Here is a 15,033-nt window from a genome sequence, read left to right as displayed (position 1 = left end):
TTTTACATAATTGTTTTTATGCATTCACAAATGTTAGTGAGGCTGCCATGTCTGCAGTAATACTGACACCTTGTGGCTGCTGTGTAGAATACACTTTTCTTTTAAAAAGCTGTTCAGGAAAAAACAGTTTGTAACAATGGTGGCAAAATATATAGATTTGTAGTTTTTAATTAACTAATACATATGATGTCTTTTAATGCATACATTTGTGATAAAATAATTATATATCCTTTGGGGATACAATGGGGATTTAAAAAAAAAATGTGCACTTGAATGCATAACTATTCTCTGTGCTTGGACGACTCCAGCATTCATTCTACTTGCCAGTCTGTTTTAAAGGTGTGTGTGTGTGTGCGCACGCATGCTGTCAGTTTGTTTATCTGAAAAATTAGTGGAAGATATAATATTTTTTTATGTTCCTTACCGCACTTTTATATTTTGCCGCAACCTTTCATCTGTATTTCTGATCACTACAAATGGTTTGTAATATGAAAATTATAAATTATATGTGACATGTATAGATGGATTATATATATATATATATATATATAAATTATTGTATGTTGATCATAGTTTAATGTCATTTTGTTACATTTAACAAAAAATATTTGAAGAAGATGTATACATGGATCTAATGTACTCAGGGAACAACGCTGAAGATATTGTGGGGTGTATAATTCAAGTTAGTAAAATGAAGTAAATACAGGAATCATGTGACAAAGGAGCATTAATAGTGAAATGCAACTAAATGTAAAAACGCTTTCTTTGAAAATGAAGTTAAATAATGAATATGTCTGTACTGTTGATTGCTACAAAAGTAGGTTCTAAGTCTAAGAACTCTTAAAATGTCAAAACCAAGCATCTATTAGATTTACCGACTGATTACTGTTATAACTATTATAAGTACTATAAGTACTATTGATAAGTACTCTAAGTGAGCACAGTCATAACCCTGACCCATTGTGTGAGCCCCCCCCTCCCCCTCCCCCCCCCCCCCCCCATTGCCCCATGCCACTGTGTGCGTTATCACTGACAGCCTTAGGGTTATCCATTAAACCAGGATTCATCAGAAACGTGGCAAGAGAATTACAGATTTAAGATCAAAATAGGAGAGAATTAGTGAAATAGCCTAATAGCCTAATTAGGGCTATTGACTAAAGTAAGAATTCAAAGTGAATTTTAATTTAAGGCCAAAGTAGCAGAACCGGAGGCATAAGTGACAGAGAAATTTTCTATTTCAGCTATTTTAACCTTACATTTGAAAATCACTTTGAATTCTAATTTTACGGAATAACACTGTTACTATTTCTCACTTTCACTCTGCTGTCACACAATGCAGAGTGATCATATAGCTATGTACATTATGTATGTAAGGGATTTCAGACTCTGGCCCCCGAAATGTTAATGGCCTCGAACAGATGTAGACAACCATTTACACTCCCGATGTTGTGGACTACGTTTCCCACAATGCTATTACAGCCATAATACTGGCAAAGCATCACAATATCTGGAGTGCTGAAGGTTGCCTACCCCTGGCCTAGAACTCCCTGAAGTCTTTGAAAGTCTTTAAAACGATTCCTAAAATCTAAAATGAGGTTGCATTATTTTTATGTTATATATGTTTCAGATTCATACATATAGATTAATGGTGGTTATCCATCTTCCCATTTTATTGTCTTCGAGTGTAATCATCCCTAACTTTATCCTCGCTAAATGACTGACCTCCTTGATAAATTAGGTGACCCCAATTTAGGCCAAGAGGAAATTACAAACGTATTTTCTACCAACCCCTTATCCCTGCATGGCATCAGCAAGGATAACATTAATTCTGCATTCTTCGAAATTCAAAAAACATACCAGGAACAAATAAAAAGTTTCTGGGAATTAACAAGCCTCAAACAGTACCTAGAACAGAAATTAGTACCGAGAGGCTTACGCCCTGAGATTTTATTGCCAGATAAAGTCCAAACTGAGGAACAACTTGGCGAATGGAACTCAATCCTACTAAGCTGTTCCTTTAAACTGATGGAATTTCTGGTCAAACTAGAAACTGGCAACTTTGAAGCCTGCAACCTTAAACTGAAGGGTGAGATTACTCAAATCAAAAACCACAAGACTGATGAACTGTACCCATCTATGGAAATTAAACTACAGCAAAATATCTTTAACTACAAACAACATCTGAAAACGAAAAAACATAATAAATTTCAAAGAGACTATAAAGATTTCAAAAACTGCAACATCTTTAGGCAAACCAATACTAGACGCAAAAACAACTACAGGGGATCATCGTCTGGGGAGACGGACTGGTCAGATCAGGACCAATATCCACCAAACAGACGGAAACTTACAAACCCAAGGAACAGGTCACGTCCAAGAGATACCAGCTCTCAACCAAATCCCAACAAGAGTATTCTTAGAAATCTAGACAAAACTGTCTCATTTCTTGACATTCCCATAACAGGCGACACCAATAACCCCGAATCAAGTGCCTCCACCTCAAATCCTTTTTTAGACCAGGTACAACCACACCAATTGCGGGGACGCCTGAGAGACAGAGACCGCTGGTCATACAAATCCCAAAATCGGACCCAAAGACAGCAACAACCATGAAAATAATTAACCTTTCCGATTTCCAACTCTCAGCACACCACAAGAGCTTGCTGAACAAAGGACTATCTTTTGTGCCAACACCGATTTGTAATAAATTTAACTGGGCCAAGGATCTCAACCTCTTTGGAAGAAAATTGGCCCTTAATATTATGCACACTAAAAAAGACCAAGCAACAGCAAATTAACTGGGTCTATCTCTTCAGGACTATGAAATGTCCAAAACATTGGACAGTCTCTTGCAGGAAAACAATCCCATGAGACCACTAACAGACTTTAAGCCACCAAGTTATTTCACCCCCAGTTTTTCGGACACCCCCCATGTTGACTTATTTCTCCAGATGTCACTTAACGAATTTGAAACTGACAATAATGTGAATCACAGGAAAAGTAATCTGAATTTTATCACATGACAGGAGGCTTCCTATTTTGCATTACTCTCTTTACTAAACTCCACAGCAGTAAAGAAAGTGAAAACATTTAAACCAATCAAAATGCAAAACAGTGAGCATATAGTCCCTGTGAACAGGCTCCTCCCCCTCTTTCTTTACTGCTCCATCGCAGACAGGTCAGAGTTTTTGGCTCTTCCCTATTACCTCATAATATTTATATGTTTCATTGTTATCGCTATATATTCTTTTATATATTTTTATATATTATTATATTATTATTACCTATTTCTATTATCTGTATTCTTCTTTTCTAACTATCTTAATTCTTATGCTCCTTACTGGGACTGGTTGCTTTCCAGCAACTTCGCTCCCGGTTCTTCCCCCCTTTTCCGTCATTTCCATTCCGCCCTCGGGCGGCCCCAGAACTTTACCGGCTATCGGCCTTTCTCACTCAGTTCCCGCGGCTCGGCTCCAGCCGCGGCTACACTCACGGCGGCCATCTTTAATCACGCATCTCGCGAGATTACGGACGCCATTTTGTGAGTGCCGCGAGGGTCACACAGGAGCTCCCTTCACGGAATTTTTGTACGATACTGTCGCTGAGGTCAGTTAAGCTTTTTAAGCTGTTTAAAAGTTGTTTTAAAAACCGTTGTAAAGCTGTTTAAGCACTTAGGTATTCTACCTGTGCATACTTGGGGTGCTGCCCTTAAATTGTGCTGCTACAGAGGTCGCTTTGTGGCCACCTCTACAACCTGGGTGAGGCCCAGAACAAAAAATCCCAACCAGTGGTTTGCATCCTGCCTTACTGGCACTATCTATTACTACTATAATTTCTGGCATTATACTCTGCCTTTGGACAGAACCCGGAGGGTATACCTTCCCTTTCATACCACTACATACCCTGCTGGGGTATTATATATATTTACAACCCTGCTGGGGTTATTTGGTTTTCTCAAACCATTACCTTTTATTGAACCCTGCTGGGGTAATTTGTACTCTGTACAACGAAAACAAATTATTACACCCTGCTGGGGCTCGCATAAAGATATCACAACAGCTTATTTCTGTCACTATACAACATACTGACCTCTATTATACGCCCTGTGCCAAACATATTCAGGCATTATGGAGACCTCTCAGACAACAGAGCTCCAAAATATGGTAAACGAGGCCGTATCCGCCTCCATGGAGAAAGTTCTCTCCAAAATGATGGCCTCTGGTCCCGACAAGAGGAAACCATCAAAAACCCACACAACCCGCAATGACTCAGATTCTGACGAACCAGAATCACGCAAAAGCCCAGAAACTTTCACGGGCAAACGCCACTGGAAAGGCGAAAAGGGTCTCCAAAACCCTATTAAAGGCAAAATTCCCGCCAAACGCGCTAAACCCACTATAGCCACCACCCCGAACCCGCAACATGAGTATTCTTCAGATGAAGAAGAATCGCAAGCTAAACCCATGGCCATCATAGATGAATGGCAAGCGGATGACTCAGATTCCAACGAAGACGCTTGGGATGCAGATTCAGGATCCCAATCCTTTTTCCCACAACACACGTTCACGGGAGAACCCCATGAACCAGACACTGCGGAGACCCCGCAAGAAGATGAAGACACTATATTAGACCCGTTAGGGCAAAAACTGTTTGACCCACGAAAAATACGACACCCACGCTCAAGCGACTGGACACCGCCCGACCACTTAGCAAGGTTCATGCACCTCTGGTTACGGAAGTCCATGGACAAGACAGTCCGCAACCGCTTAAGGTCGGAATGCCCACGACCGTTTTTACCTGATCACGTTGCGGACACTCCAGAATTTGACCAGGTGATGACCACCTTTATGTCGCGAGGTGGCCGCGACCCACGCAAAGGTGTGGAGAAAGGGTTCAGAGGGGTACAGGATAAACTCCTGGATGCTGTGGGACCATTGTCCAGAATTATGTTTTTAGCTGACGACGCCATAACCAAAGCCGATCAATTTGACGCTACTATGGTACGAGAATGGGCGCATGATGTGCGGGAATGGGCACAAAGGTGTGTTACGGTTACCCTTAGGCTAGCTGAGAGCTGGACCGTTTAGTTGTCTGGATTCCTAGTTGCTGAAGAGGGGAGAGCCGAGTTCTATAGTATTCCATGCGAGTCCTGTAAGTGTGGAAACATCCCACTAGCTATAGCATAGCTAGGATACCTTTTCTACCCACAAAACGAGTCAAAGCAGCGATTTGAGGGTCAAGTAAGAACTGAGGACTGGGCTGACCAGCCTGCTTTTTATTGTGGTTACATGTAAACAGGATACTCCCAGGGGGAGGCATAAAATCACCAATCACATATTGGGTACCTCCCACACATCTCCTCCCCTCAGATAAACAGTTAACCCAATTATACAGTACATAGTTTCAACCAAGTTCTGGATGTACCCCGAAACCAGGGGGTACCCCTTTAAATCCTACACCGCTGTACGGGTCTTGTTCAGGGGAGCAACATATCCGAAAACCAACCTGTTCGGATGAACGGTTCAGGAGTTAGGGGTTTTCAAAGTTTTGACCGACCGCACAGACTTTCTGGCCGAAAATAGTTCCACACGTTTAGGCCTTGCGGTCGGTCTCCGTTCGTACGGGAAAACTCCACGAACCCATGGTCATCCATAGTTATCCTGGAGGTCGCTGTACTCCCCTTGCGGAGAATAATCGTCCTACCGAACGGTGGGCGGTTCGGTAGGTCCAGCACGAAGTTATGCTATCCTGGAGGTCTCAGCGGTGTTCGCCTGGGTGCGTCTCCGTTTTTAGTTCCAGACGATTGCTGGTAAACACCGCTGTTCGCACGTAAGATGGCCGCGAACACGTGCAAAGTCCCGAAATGGCGGCCACCTATACGCTTACACAAAGGATTCGTGCTGAACCATACCAACGACTGCACATAAGGCAGAAAGGCGAACATAGCATTGAAAAGTACACAGTGCAATAAGGTTTTTTGTAACAGTTTTGTAACAGTGCTCCCTTTTTGTGGAACACTCTGGCAGACACCGTCTGACCCCTTTTCGGGGCAGACTAAGGCTGTCCAGACCGCTGGTTATGCTGGGCTGAGGTCCGTTTGTCTGGACAACCCGTCCGCATTGCCATTCTGTTTCCCGGGTCGGTAGGAAATGGTGAAATTGAAGGGTTGTAATGATAAGCTCCAACGTAATAACCTGCCGTTATCTCCAGAGACCCGGTTTAGCCACACCAACGGGTTATGGTCGGTGACCAGAGTGAACTCTTGTCCATATAAATAGGGAGTCAATTTCTTTAATGCCCATACCAAGGCCAAACACTCCTTTTCAATCGCTGCATAGCTGACTTCGCGGGGCAGGAGCTTCCGGCTGATGTAGGCCACTGGGTGCTCCCCTCCATCTTCACCTACTTGGCTAAGGACGGCTCCCAGCCCGAACATGGAAGCGTCTGTATGGACGATAAAACGTTTGTTAAGGGCTGGGGCCGCCAGGACAGGAGCATTAACCAAAGCATTTTTGAGGGCCTGAAAAGCCGTTTCACAGTGGGGAGACCACAGGACCTGTCGAGGTAAGTTCTTCTTGGTCAAGTCAGTCAAAGGTTTGGCAAGTGTGCTGTAGTCGGGTACAAATCGTCTATAGTACCCTGCTGTGCCCAGAAAGGCTAAAACCTGGGTTTTTGTGATGGGGGTGGGCCAGTTGGCAACAGCTTCTATCTTGGCCGGCTCTGGTCGCTGTTTTCCGCACCCCACCCGATGACCCAGGTACTGTACCTCGGCCATCCCAAAGTGACATTTTTCTGGTTTCAGAGTCAGGCCAGCCGCCCGGATCTGATCCAGAACCATTCCTACGTGAGCTAAGTGGTCCTCCCAGGACTCACTGTGAATCGCTATGTCGTCCAGGTATGCACAGGCAAAACCCTGGAAGCCATCCAGGAGTCTATCTACCAAGCGCTGGAATGTAGCGGGGGCGTTCTTCATCCCAAACGGCATTACCTTAAACTGGTATAGGCCGAAGGGGGTGACGAAGGCCGACTTGGGGATAGCCTCCGGGGCCAGGGGAATCTGCCAGTAACCCTTACAGAGGTCGATAGTGGTCAGGTAATTTCCCCTGGCTATGCGATCAAGTAGCTCGTCTACCCTGGGCATAGGGTAGGCGTCTGTTACTGTTTTTTCATTGAGTCTCCTATAGTCTACACAGAACCGGGTTGTCCCATCTTTCTTGGGTACCAGGACAACCGGGGAGGCCCAGGGACTATCGGAGGGCTCAATCACCCTGAGTTGGAGCATCTCATCTATCTCCTTCTTCATTCCGGCTCTAACGGCCTCGGGGATGCGATACGGGGGTTGGCGTAAGGGTGTTTGTCCGGGGGTATCGACCTGGTGGGTAGTTAAGGTGGTGTACCCTGGTTTCTGGGAGAACGTGAGGTGCTTGGACTGGAGGAGTGTATTGAGCTGCTCCCTTTCAGTGGGGCTAAGTCGGTCTCCTATCTGAACCTGGGTCACTACCCCTGTGGGTGGACTCTTTTCCAGCAAGTCCGGAATGGGTAGACTGTCGGGGTCTTCCTGGGGAGGGCAACATACGGCGGTCACGTTCTCGGGGCGCTCCAAGTATTCCTTGAGCATGTTTACATGGAACGTCCTCCTAAGGTTGTTGTCGTGACAACTGGCTATAACATAAGTGGTGTCGCCCCTTTTTTTTCTACGATCTGGTATGGGCCCTGCCATGATGCTTGTAACTTGTCGGTCTTTACCGGCTTAAGTACTAACACCTTTTGTCCTACGGTAAAGATTCTCCTTCGGGCCCCCCTATCGTACCATACTTTCTGTCTTTTCTGGGCCGACTGGAGGTTAGCCTGCACTGATTTGGCTAGCTGCTCCATGCGGTCCCTGAGTTCCAATACGTATGGCACAATAGGGACGCCGTCCGTTTCCGTCTCTCCTTCCCAGTGTTCTCGGATCAGGTTTAGGGGGCCCCGTACCTTTCGTCCGTAGAGCAACTCAAAGGGAGAGAACCCTGTCGTTTCCTGGGGCACCTCCCGATACGCAAATAGGAGATGCGTCAGAAAGCGTTCCCAATCTCGGTACTCCTGTGTGAACGTTTTGAGCATTTGCTTGAGGGTTCCGTTAAACCTTTCACAAAGTCCGTTCGTTTGGGGATGATAGGGTGAACTCAGGAGGGATTTAATTTTGCACACCTGCCAGAGTTGTTGGGTCAATTCTGCTGTGAATTGGGTGCCCCGGTCGGATAGAATTTCTCTTGGAAATCCTACCCGGGAGAATACTTGTACCAGGGCATTCGCTACCGTATCCGCTTGGATGTTGGACAGGGCGACTGCCTCGGGGTACCGGGTAGCGTAGTCTACTACGGTAAGGATGTAGCGCTTACCGGAGGGACTAGGGGTGGCCAGTGGTCCTACTAGGTCAATAGCAACCCTGCTAAAGGGTTCCTCTACAATGGGCATATTGACTAGATGCGCTTTAGGGTGATCGCCTCGCCTTCCCACTCGTTGACATACATCGCAAGTATTACAGTAATTCTTAACGTCAGCGTGTACTCCTGGCCAAAAGAATGTGTGGGTAATGCGGTGTAGCGTACGTGTTATAGCTAAGTGACCTGCCAAGGGGATGTCGTGTCCTATTTTGAGGATTTCCTGACGGTATTTGTGGGGTACTACCAGCTGTCGCCTACGTTGTCCTTTTTTCTCTGTCAAGCGGTATAGTTTCCCTTTTTCCCATAGAAAAGTTTCGTTATCTGCCCCGCTCCCCCCTGCCTCTGCTCGTTCCCGGTATTTTTGTAAGGTCGGGTCAGTCCTAGACTCGGTCTCAAAGGTAACTGGGGTGTCCCAGGGTATGGGGTCTAACAGGTCAAGAGAAGTCGGGGTTGGTCTTACCTGGGTCTCCCGCACTGGTGAGGGTTCTCGGTCCGTCCGGGCTTGTGCCCGTGTAGTCACTGGGTTCGCTTCGTTGTTATATACTGGTGCATAGGCTGAAGTCATGGGGCCCAAATCATTGCCCAGTAGTACTTCAGCAGGTAAATGGTCCATTATACCCACGTTTACAGCTCCTTTCCCCGCTCCCCAATCAAGATGTACTTTAGCGGTCGGGACTTTGTACACATCCCCTCCCGCCACTCTAACGGCCACGGTCTGCCCTGACCTCTTGTGTTCTGGCACCAAATGACTTTGTACCAGTGTTATGGTAGCCCCTGTGTCTCTCAACCCCTCGGTAGATCGCCCTTCGAGCCATACCTTCTGCCGATGGTGCTGTCGGTTATCCGAAGCCGCATATACCGGGTCTGCCTCGTGAAGCGGCCCCAAATATTCCTCCATAGGGGTCTCCTGGTTAACACAGAGGGCTCGGGCAGGACGGTAGGGCCCAGAGGGGTAATTGTAATTCCTGGGCGTCTGGTGTGTGCCAAGCGGGCAGTTGGCCATGAAATGTCCTGGTTGCTTGCATCGGTGGCAAGTGGGCCTAGGGCGATCAAAATTGTTATTGGATGACCCTGAGTGTCTGGGGGGCCCGGCGGGTACTGGGGCCCGGAACTCCGTACGAGGAGGTGCACGGTAAACCTCTCTGGGCTCGACCCGTGCTGGAGCCCGGTAGTTTGTGGACTCGTGAAGACGTGAATCGTAATGTTCATCAGCTAATTTGGCCGCTTCTTCTAGAGTGGAAGGTCGCCTGTCTCGCAGCCACTCCTTCCCTTTTTGTTCCATGCCATCGTAAAAATGTTCTAAGAGGAATAATTGTAAAATTTCCTCACCCGTCACAGCTTTACTTCCGCTCATCCAGTGATTTACCGCTCTCCGCATTCGGTGCGCCCATTCCATATGTGTATCGTTAGGCTTCTTTTTCGTGCCCCGAAACTGCCGGCGATACGTGTCTGGAGTCACCGCGTATCTTTTTAGCAGAGTCTCTTTAACTCGTTCATACTGTGTCACTTCCTCAGTACCCAAAGTACGAAAAGCTTCCAGGGCTCGCCCAGATAGCTTCCCAGACAGGATCGTGGGCCACTCTCTGGTGGGGATCTGGTGCAGGGCGCATTGCCTTTCGAAGTCGGCCAAGTACTCATCAATTCCTGTCTCGCTCTCCAGGAAGGATCGGAATGCCGCAAAGGGTATTTTAGGCTTCCCAGCAGTTTCGACAGGAACGATTACTTGTGGGGCTTCAGCAGTGCGTTGTGCGTTGGCCATTTCAATGTTGTAGGCTCGGGTCTTTTGTAAATCCGCGTCTGCCTCCACCATCAATTGCTGTATCAGTTCTATAGATGGGTTTGGCCCGTATAAGGGAAGCCTCCCCCGAACAATTCTTGCCTTTGCATCATCATCCGTGATTGGTGTTTCCGCCATGGTGGAGCTTTGATCCAGTTCTGTCAATTCTGCGATCAGTTCCCTCTTTGGCCGGTTGCTGGCGTGCCTTCCTCTGCTTTCCAATAAATCCTTCAGGGTTGTACGTTTCAATTTTGCGTAGGTGCTCTCCATCCGTTCCGTGCCTCTCCTAGGATATCCAGAATCATCCCACCGCTGCCACCAAATGTTACGGTTACCCTTAGGCTAGCTGAGAGCTGGACCGTTTAGTTGTCTGGATTCCTAGTTGCTGAAGAGGGGAGAGCCGAGTTCTATAGTATTCCATGCGAGTCCTGTAAGTGTGGAAACATCCCACTAGCTATAGCATAGCTAGGATACCTTTTCTACCCACAAAACGAGTCAAAGCAGCGATTTGAGGGTCAAGTAAGAACTGAGGACTGGGCTGACCAGCCTGCTTTTTATTGTGGTTACATGTAAACAGGATACTCCCAGGGGGAGGCATAAAATCACCAATCACATATTGGGTACCTCCCACACATCTCCTCCCCTCAGATAAACAGTTAACCCAATTATACAGTACATAGTTTCAACCAAGTTCTGGATGTACCCCGAAACCAGGGGGTACCCCTTTAAATCCTACACCGCTGTACGGGTCTTGTTCAGGGGAGCAACATATCCGAAAACCAACCTGTTCGGATGAACGGTTCAGGAGTTAGGGGTTTTCAAAGTTTTGACCGACCGCACAGACTTTCTGGCCGAAAATAGTTCCACACGTTTAGGCCTTGCGGTCGGTCTCCGTTCGTACGGGAAAACTCCACGAACCCATGGTCATCCATAGTTATCCTGGAGGTCGCTGTACTCCCCTTGCGGAGAATAATCGTCCTACCGAACGGTGGGCGGTTCGGTAGGTCCAGCACGAAGTTATGCTATCCTGGAGGTCTCAGCGGTGTTCGCCTGGGTGCGTCTCCGTTTTTAGTTCCAGACGATTGCTGGTAAACACCGCTGTTCGCACGTAAGATGGCCGCGAACACGTGCAAAGTCCCGAAATGGCGGCCACCTATACGCTTACACAAAGGATTCGTGCTGAACCATACCAACGACTGCACATAAGGCAGAAAGGCGAACATAGCATTGAAAAGTACACAGTGCAATAAGGTTTTTTGTAACAGTTTTGTAACAAGGTGCTTCTGTTTTGTGGGTAATGCCAATGTCGCCTTATCTTCTGAGCGACGCAAAGCAGCACTTCTCCGCATTGACGGGAAATTGGTGGAGTTGGGCACCAAGGAACTAGGTCCTATGGCACAGGGCAAGCTCTTTGGAGAAGCTTTCCTAAAAGAGCTAAGCAGACATGTAAACGTCTACGCATCCTTAAACAAGGCTCAGACTTCTATGCGTAGAGTCTTCAGACAAAACCCTACCAGGGGTGTTTTTGAACGGGCTGGCCGCCAAAGGGGCCGTGCTGCCAGCCGATTTTGGCCTTCAGGCCCCCGCTCTACGAGACCCCAACCTTTTTACCCAGAGGCGGGATATCGCCCATACTCCTACACTCGAGGCGCAGACAGGGGTCGAGGACCACGCACCCGAGGCAGAGCTCGCTTTTCCTCAGGTAAGCAACCATTTCACTCATTCTCCTCTCCCCATGCATACAGCAGGTCGTATATCCCTTTTCTTTCAGGAATGGACCTCCATCTCCACGGACGCATGGGTCCTTCAGACGGTACAAGGCTACGTCATAGACTTCGTAGACGAACCACGACAGACGGAACTACCACGTCCCATCCACAACTCAAGGATAGACACCTCTCTCATCGACGACGAACTTCAAACCCTATACTCGAAAGGCGCGATCGAACCCGCCTCCGACCCTCTAGGCTTTTTCAGCAACATCTTCTTGGTAAAGAAGAAAACGGGAGACCTTCGGCCCGTCATAAACCTACGACTACTCAACGAATTCGTTTCTTACAACCACTTCAAGATGGAAGGCATACATCTTCTACGAGACCTGCTACAAGACAAGGATTGGTTCACGAGATTAGACCTCAAGGACGCTTACCTATCAGTTCCCGTCCACCAATCCTGCAGACAATACCTTCGTTTCCACTGGCAAGGCCTTCCCTGGCAATTCACGTGCCTCCCCTTCGGCCTCAGCTCGGCCCCTTGGTGTTTCACCAAACTGATGAAGCCCGTGGTCGCACATATTCGAGCGCAAGGAATTCGCTGCATCATATACCTAGACGACCTCCTACTGTTCTGCTCAGACAGACTCAGACTGATACGTCACACACGGTATACCACGGATCTCCTGTCATCTCTGGGCTTCATAGTGAACTTTCAGAAGTCGGCTATCTCCCCGTCACAGACGGTACAATTTCTGGGATTCGAGATAGATTCCATCTCCAGCACCCTACGGCTGCCAACAGCAAAAATCTCAGCCATCCGCAAGGAATTACGCAGAGCCATCCGCTGCCACACCATTCCACTCCGCGCCCTCGCACGCATAGTGGGACTTCTCTCTGCTTCCATTCAAGCTATATTCCCGGGTCCACTTCACTACCGGGCGATGCAACGTCTCAAAGCTTCCCTCCTCAGGGAAAACCCCTCCTACGACCAGCTGGTCCCGATGACAGAGGAAGTCAGAGACGAACTCAGATGGTGGTTGGACAGCATGGAGGCGTGGAACGGCCGAGCCATCTTCGGAAAGGCTCCCGACATGATACTAGAATCAGACGCCAGCCTCTGGGGATGGGGCGCAACGAGCGGAAATATATCGACAGGAGGTGCCTGGACATCCCAGGACCTCAACTTACATATAAACTGCCTAGAACTTCTGGCGGGGTCCTTCGCCATCTGAAGCCTAGCGAAGGACAAGTCGGACTGCTGCATCCTCCTCCGGATGGACAACATCTCCGCAGTCCGCTACATCAACCGCCTAGGCGGAGCCCGCTCCCGGCTCCTATCAGAAATAACGAAAGACATCTTCAACTTCTGCCTACCTCGCAACATCTCCCTCACGGCGGAATACCTCCCAGGAGAGACGAACCTCACAGCGGATTGGTTCTCACGCCACTGGCGGGACACCAGCGACTGGAAATTGGATCCACAAATCTTCAACCACATCGCGGATCGCCTAGGTCCACTCCACCTAGATCTATTTGCGTCCCGCAACAACAGACAAATGAAATTATACTTCAGCTGGCTCCCAGACCCGGAGTGTGCAGCAGTGGACGCATTTCTACAACCATGGCCAATCACGGGAGCCTACGCCTTCCCTCCCTTCGCCATGATAGCGAGGACCATACACTACCTGAAGAACCAGCAAACCTCGCTGGTACTCATCACTCCACTATGGAGGGGACAACCATGGTTCCCAGATCTCCTAGCTCTATCATGCAACGATCCTCTCCTACTACCTCATCATCAGTACATTCTCACAGATCCCAAAGGCAATCCGCATCCTCTCATCTTAGACAATCGTCTCCATCTGGTGGCTTGGACGCTTTCAGGGGCTCCTGGCAAGTCGGCGAACTATCGCAGGCTGCTAAGGAACTACTATGGGACTCATGGGCCCCTGGAACCAGAAGATGCTACCTATCCGCCTGGAATTCCTGGTCCACTTGGTGTCTGGAACGAAACTTCGATCCATTTACGGCCACTATTTCAACCATTTTGAACTTCCTATCTCACCTATTCTCATTGGGCCGATCCTACAGATCACTAAACGTAATCCGTTCAGCTATTTCAGCGGCCCATGTCCCCATTCAAGGGATCCCGGTGGGAAAGGACCCACTCGTATGTCGACTCATGAGAGGCATTCGATTACAACGCCCTCCAGGGCCGAAATATTCTCAATTCTGGGACGTCGACATTATCCTCCGATTCCTGAGAGATTGGCCAACTAACGACAGACTCTCCCTCCGTCAGCTATCAGCAAAACTCACAGTCTTGCTTTGCCTGGTCTCCTTCCGCAGGGTCTCAGACATTCGAGCTCTGGACATAGACGCTTTCTCAATCTCCCCTGAAGGAGTTACATTCCGGATATCTCGTCGCACTAAGACGGACTCCACATCTGTGTTTTATCCTTTCTTCCCCACAGATCCACAACTCTGTGTCGTCTCCACTCTACAACAATACGTGGAAGCTACCCTACCACTCCGATCCTCACCATCAGGTCAACTCCTAGTGTCATACGTTAGACCACATGTCCCCATCACTACCACCACTCTAGCAAGATGGGTTCGCTGGCTACTATCGCTAGCCGGCGTTGACTCTACGTTTGGAGCCCACTCGGTGCGCGGAGCAGCAGCATCCTCAGCCTTTATGGCGGGCGCTTCCCTATCGGATATCCTACGCTCCGCAGACTGGTCTAGAGAATCTACATTCTGCACCTTCTATTTCCGACCGAACTCCGGTGCGGCTATGTCTCTTATCCTACAGCGTTAAAAAATGCAAAATAGGAAGCCTCCTGTCATGTGATAAAATTGAAGATTATGCTAGCGCTAGTGTACTTATAATCTTAATTTTAATAATGACAGGAGGCGAGTATTTTCCCACCCTTCCCACCCGGAGGAGGGGAACTACTCTAGTTATATTTCTTGTCTACATCTTTCCTTTCCTGTTGTCTAATTGTTTCTCAATATTAAGGTGTTGGCTTAACATATCCATTATTATCATCAGCCTATTAAACTACTAGTAGATTCCACACTGAACTCGCAATTATTATTATTAATGCAATAT

The sequence above is a fragment of the Pelobates fuscus genome, chromosome 6 (assembly GCF_036172605.1).
Source record: "Pelobates fuscus isolate aPelFus1 chromosome 6, aPelFus1.pri, whole genome shotgun sequence".
Lineage (NCBI taxonomy): Eukaryota > Metazoa > Chordata > Amphibia > Anura > Pelobatidae > Pelobates > Pelobates fuscus.
Note: the sequence above shows the minus strand (reverse complement) of the source record.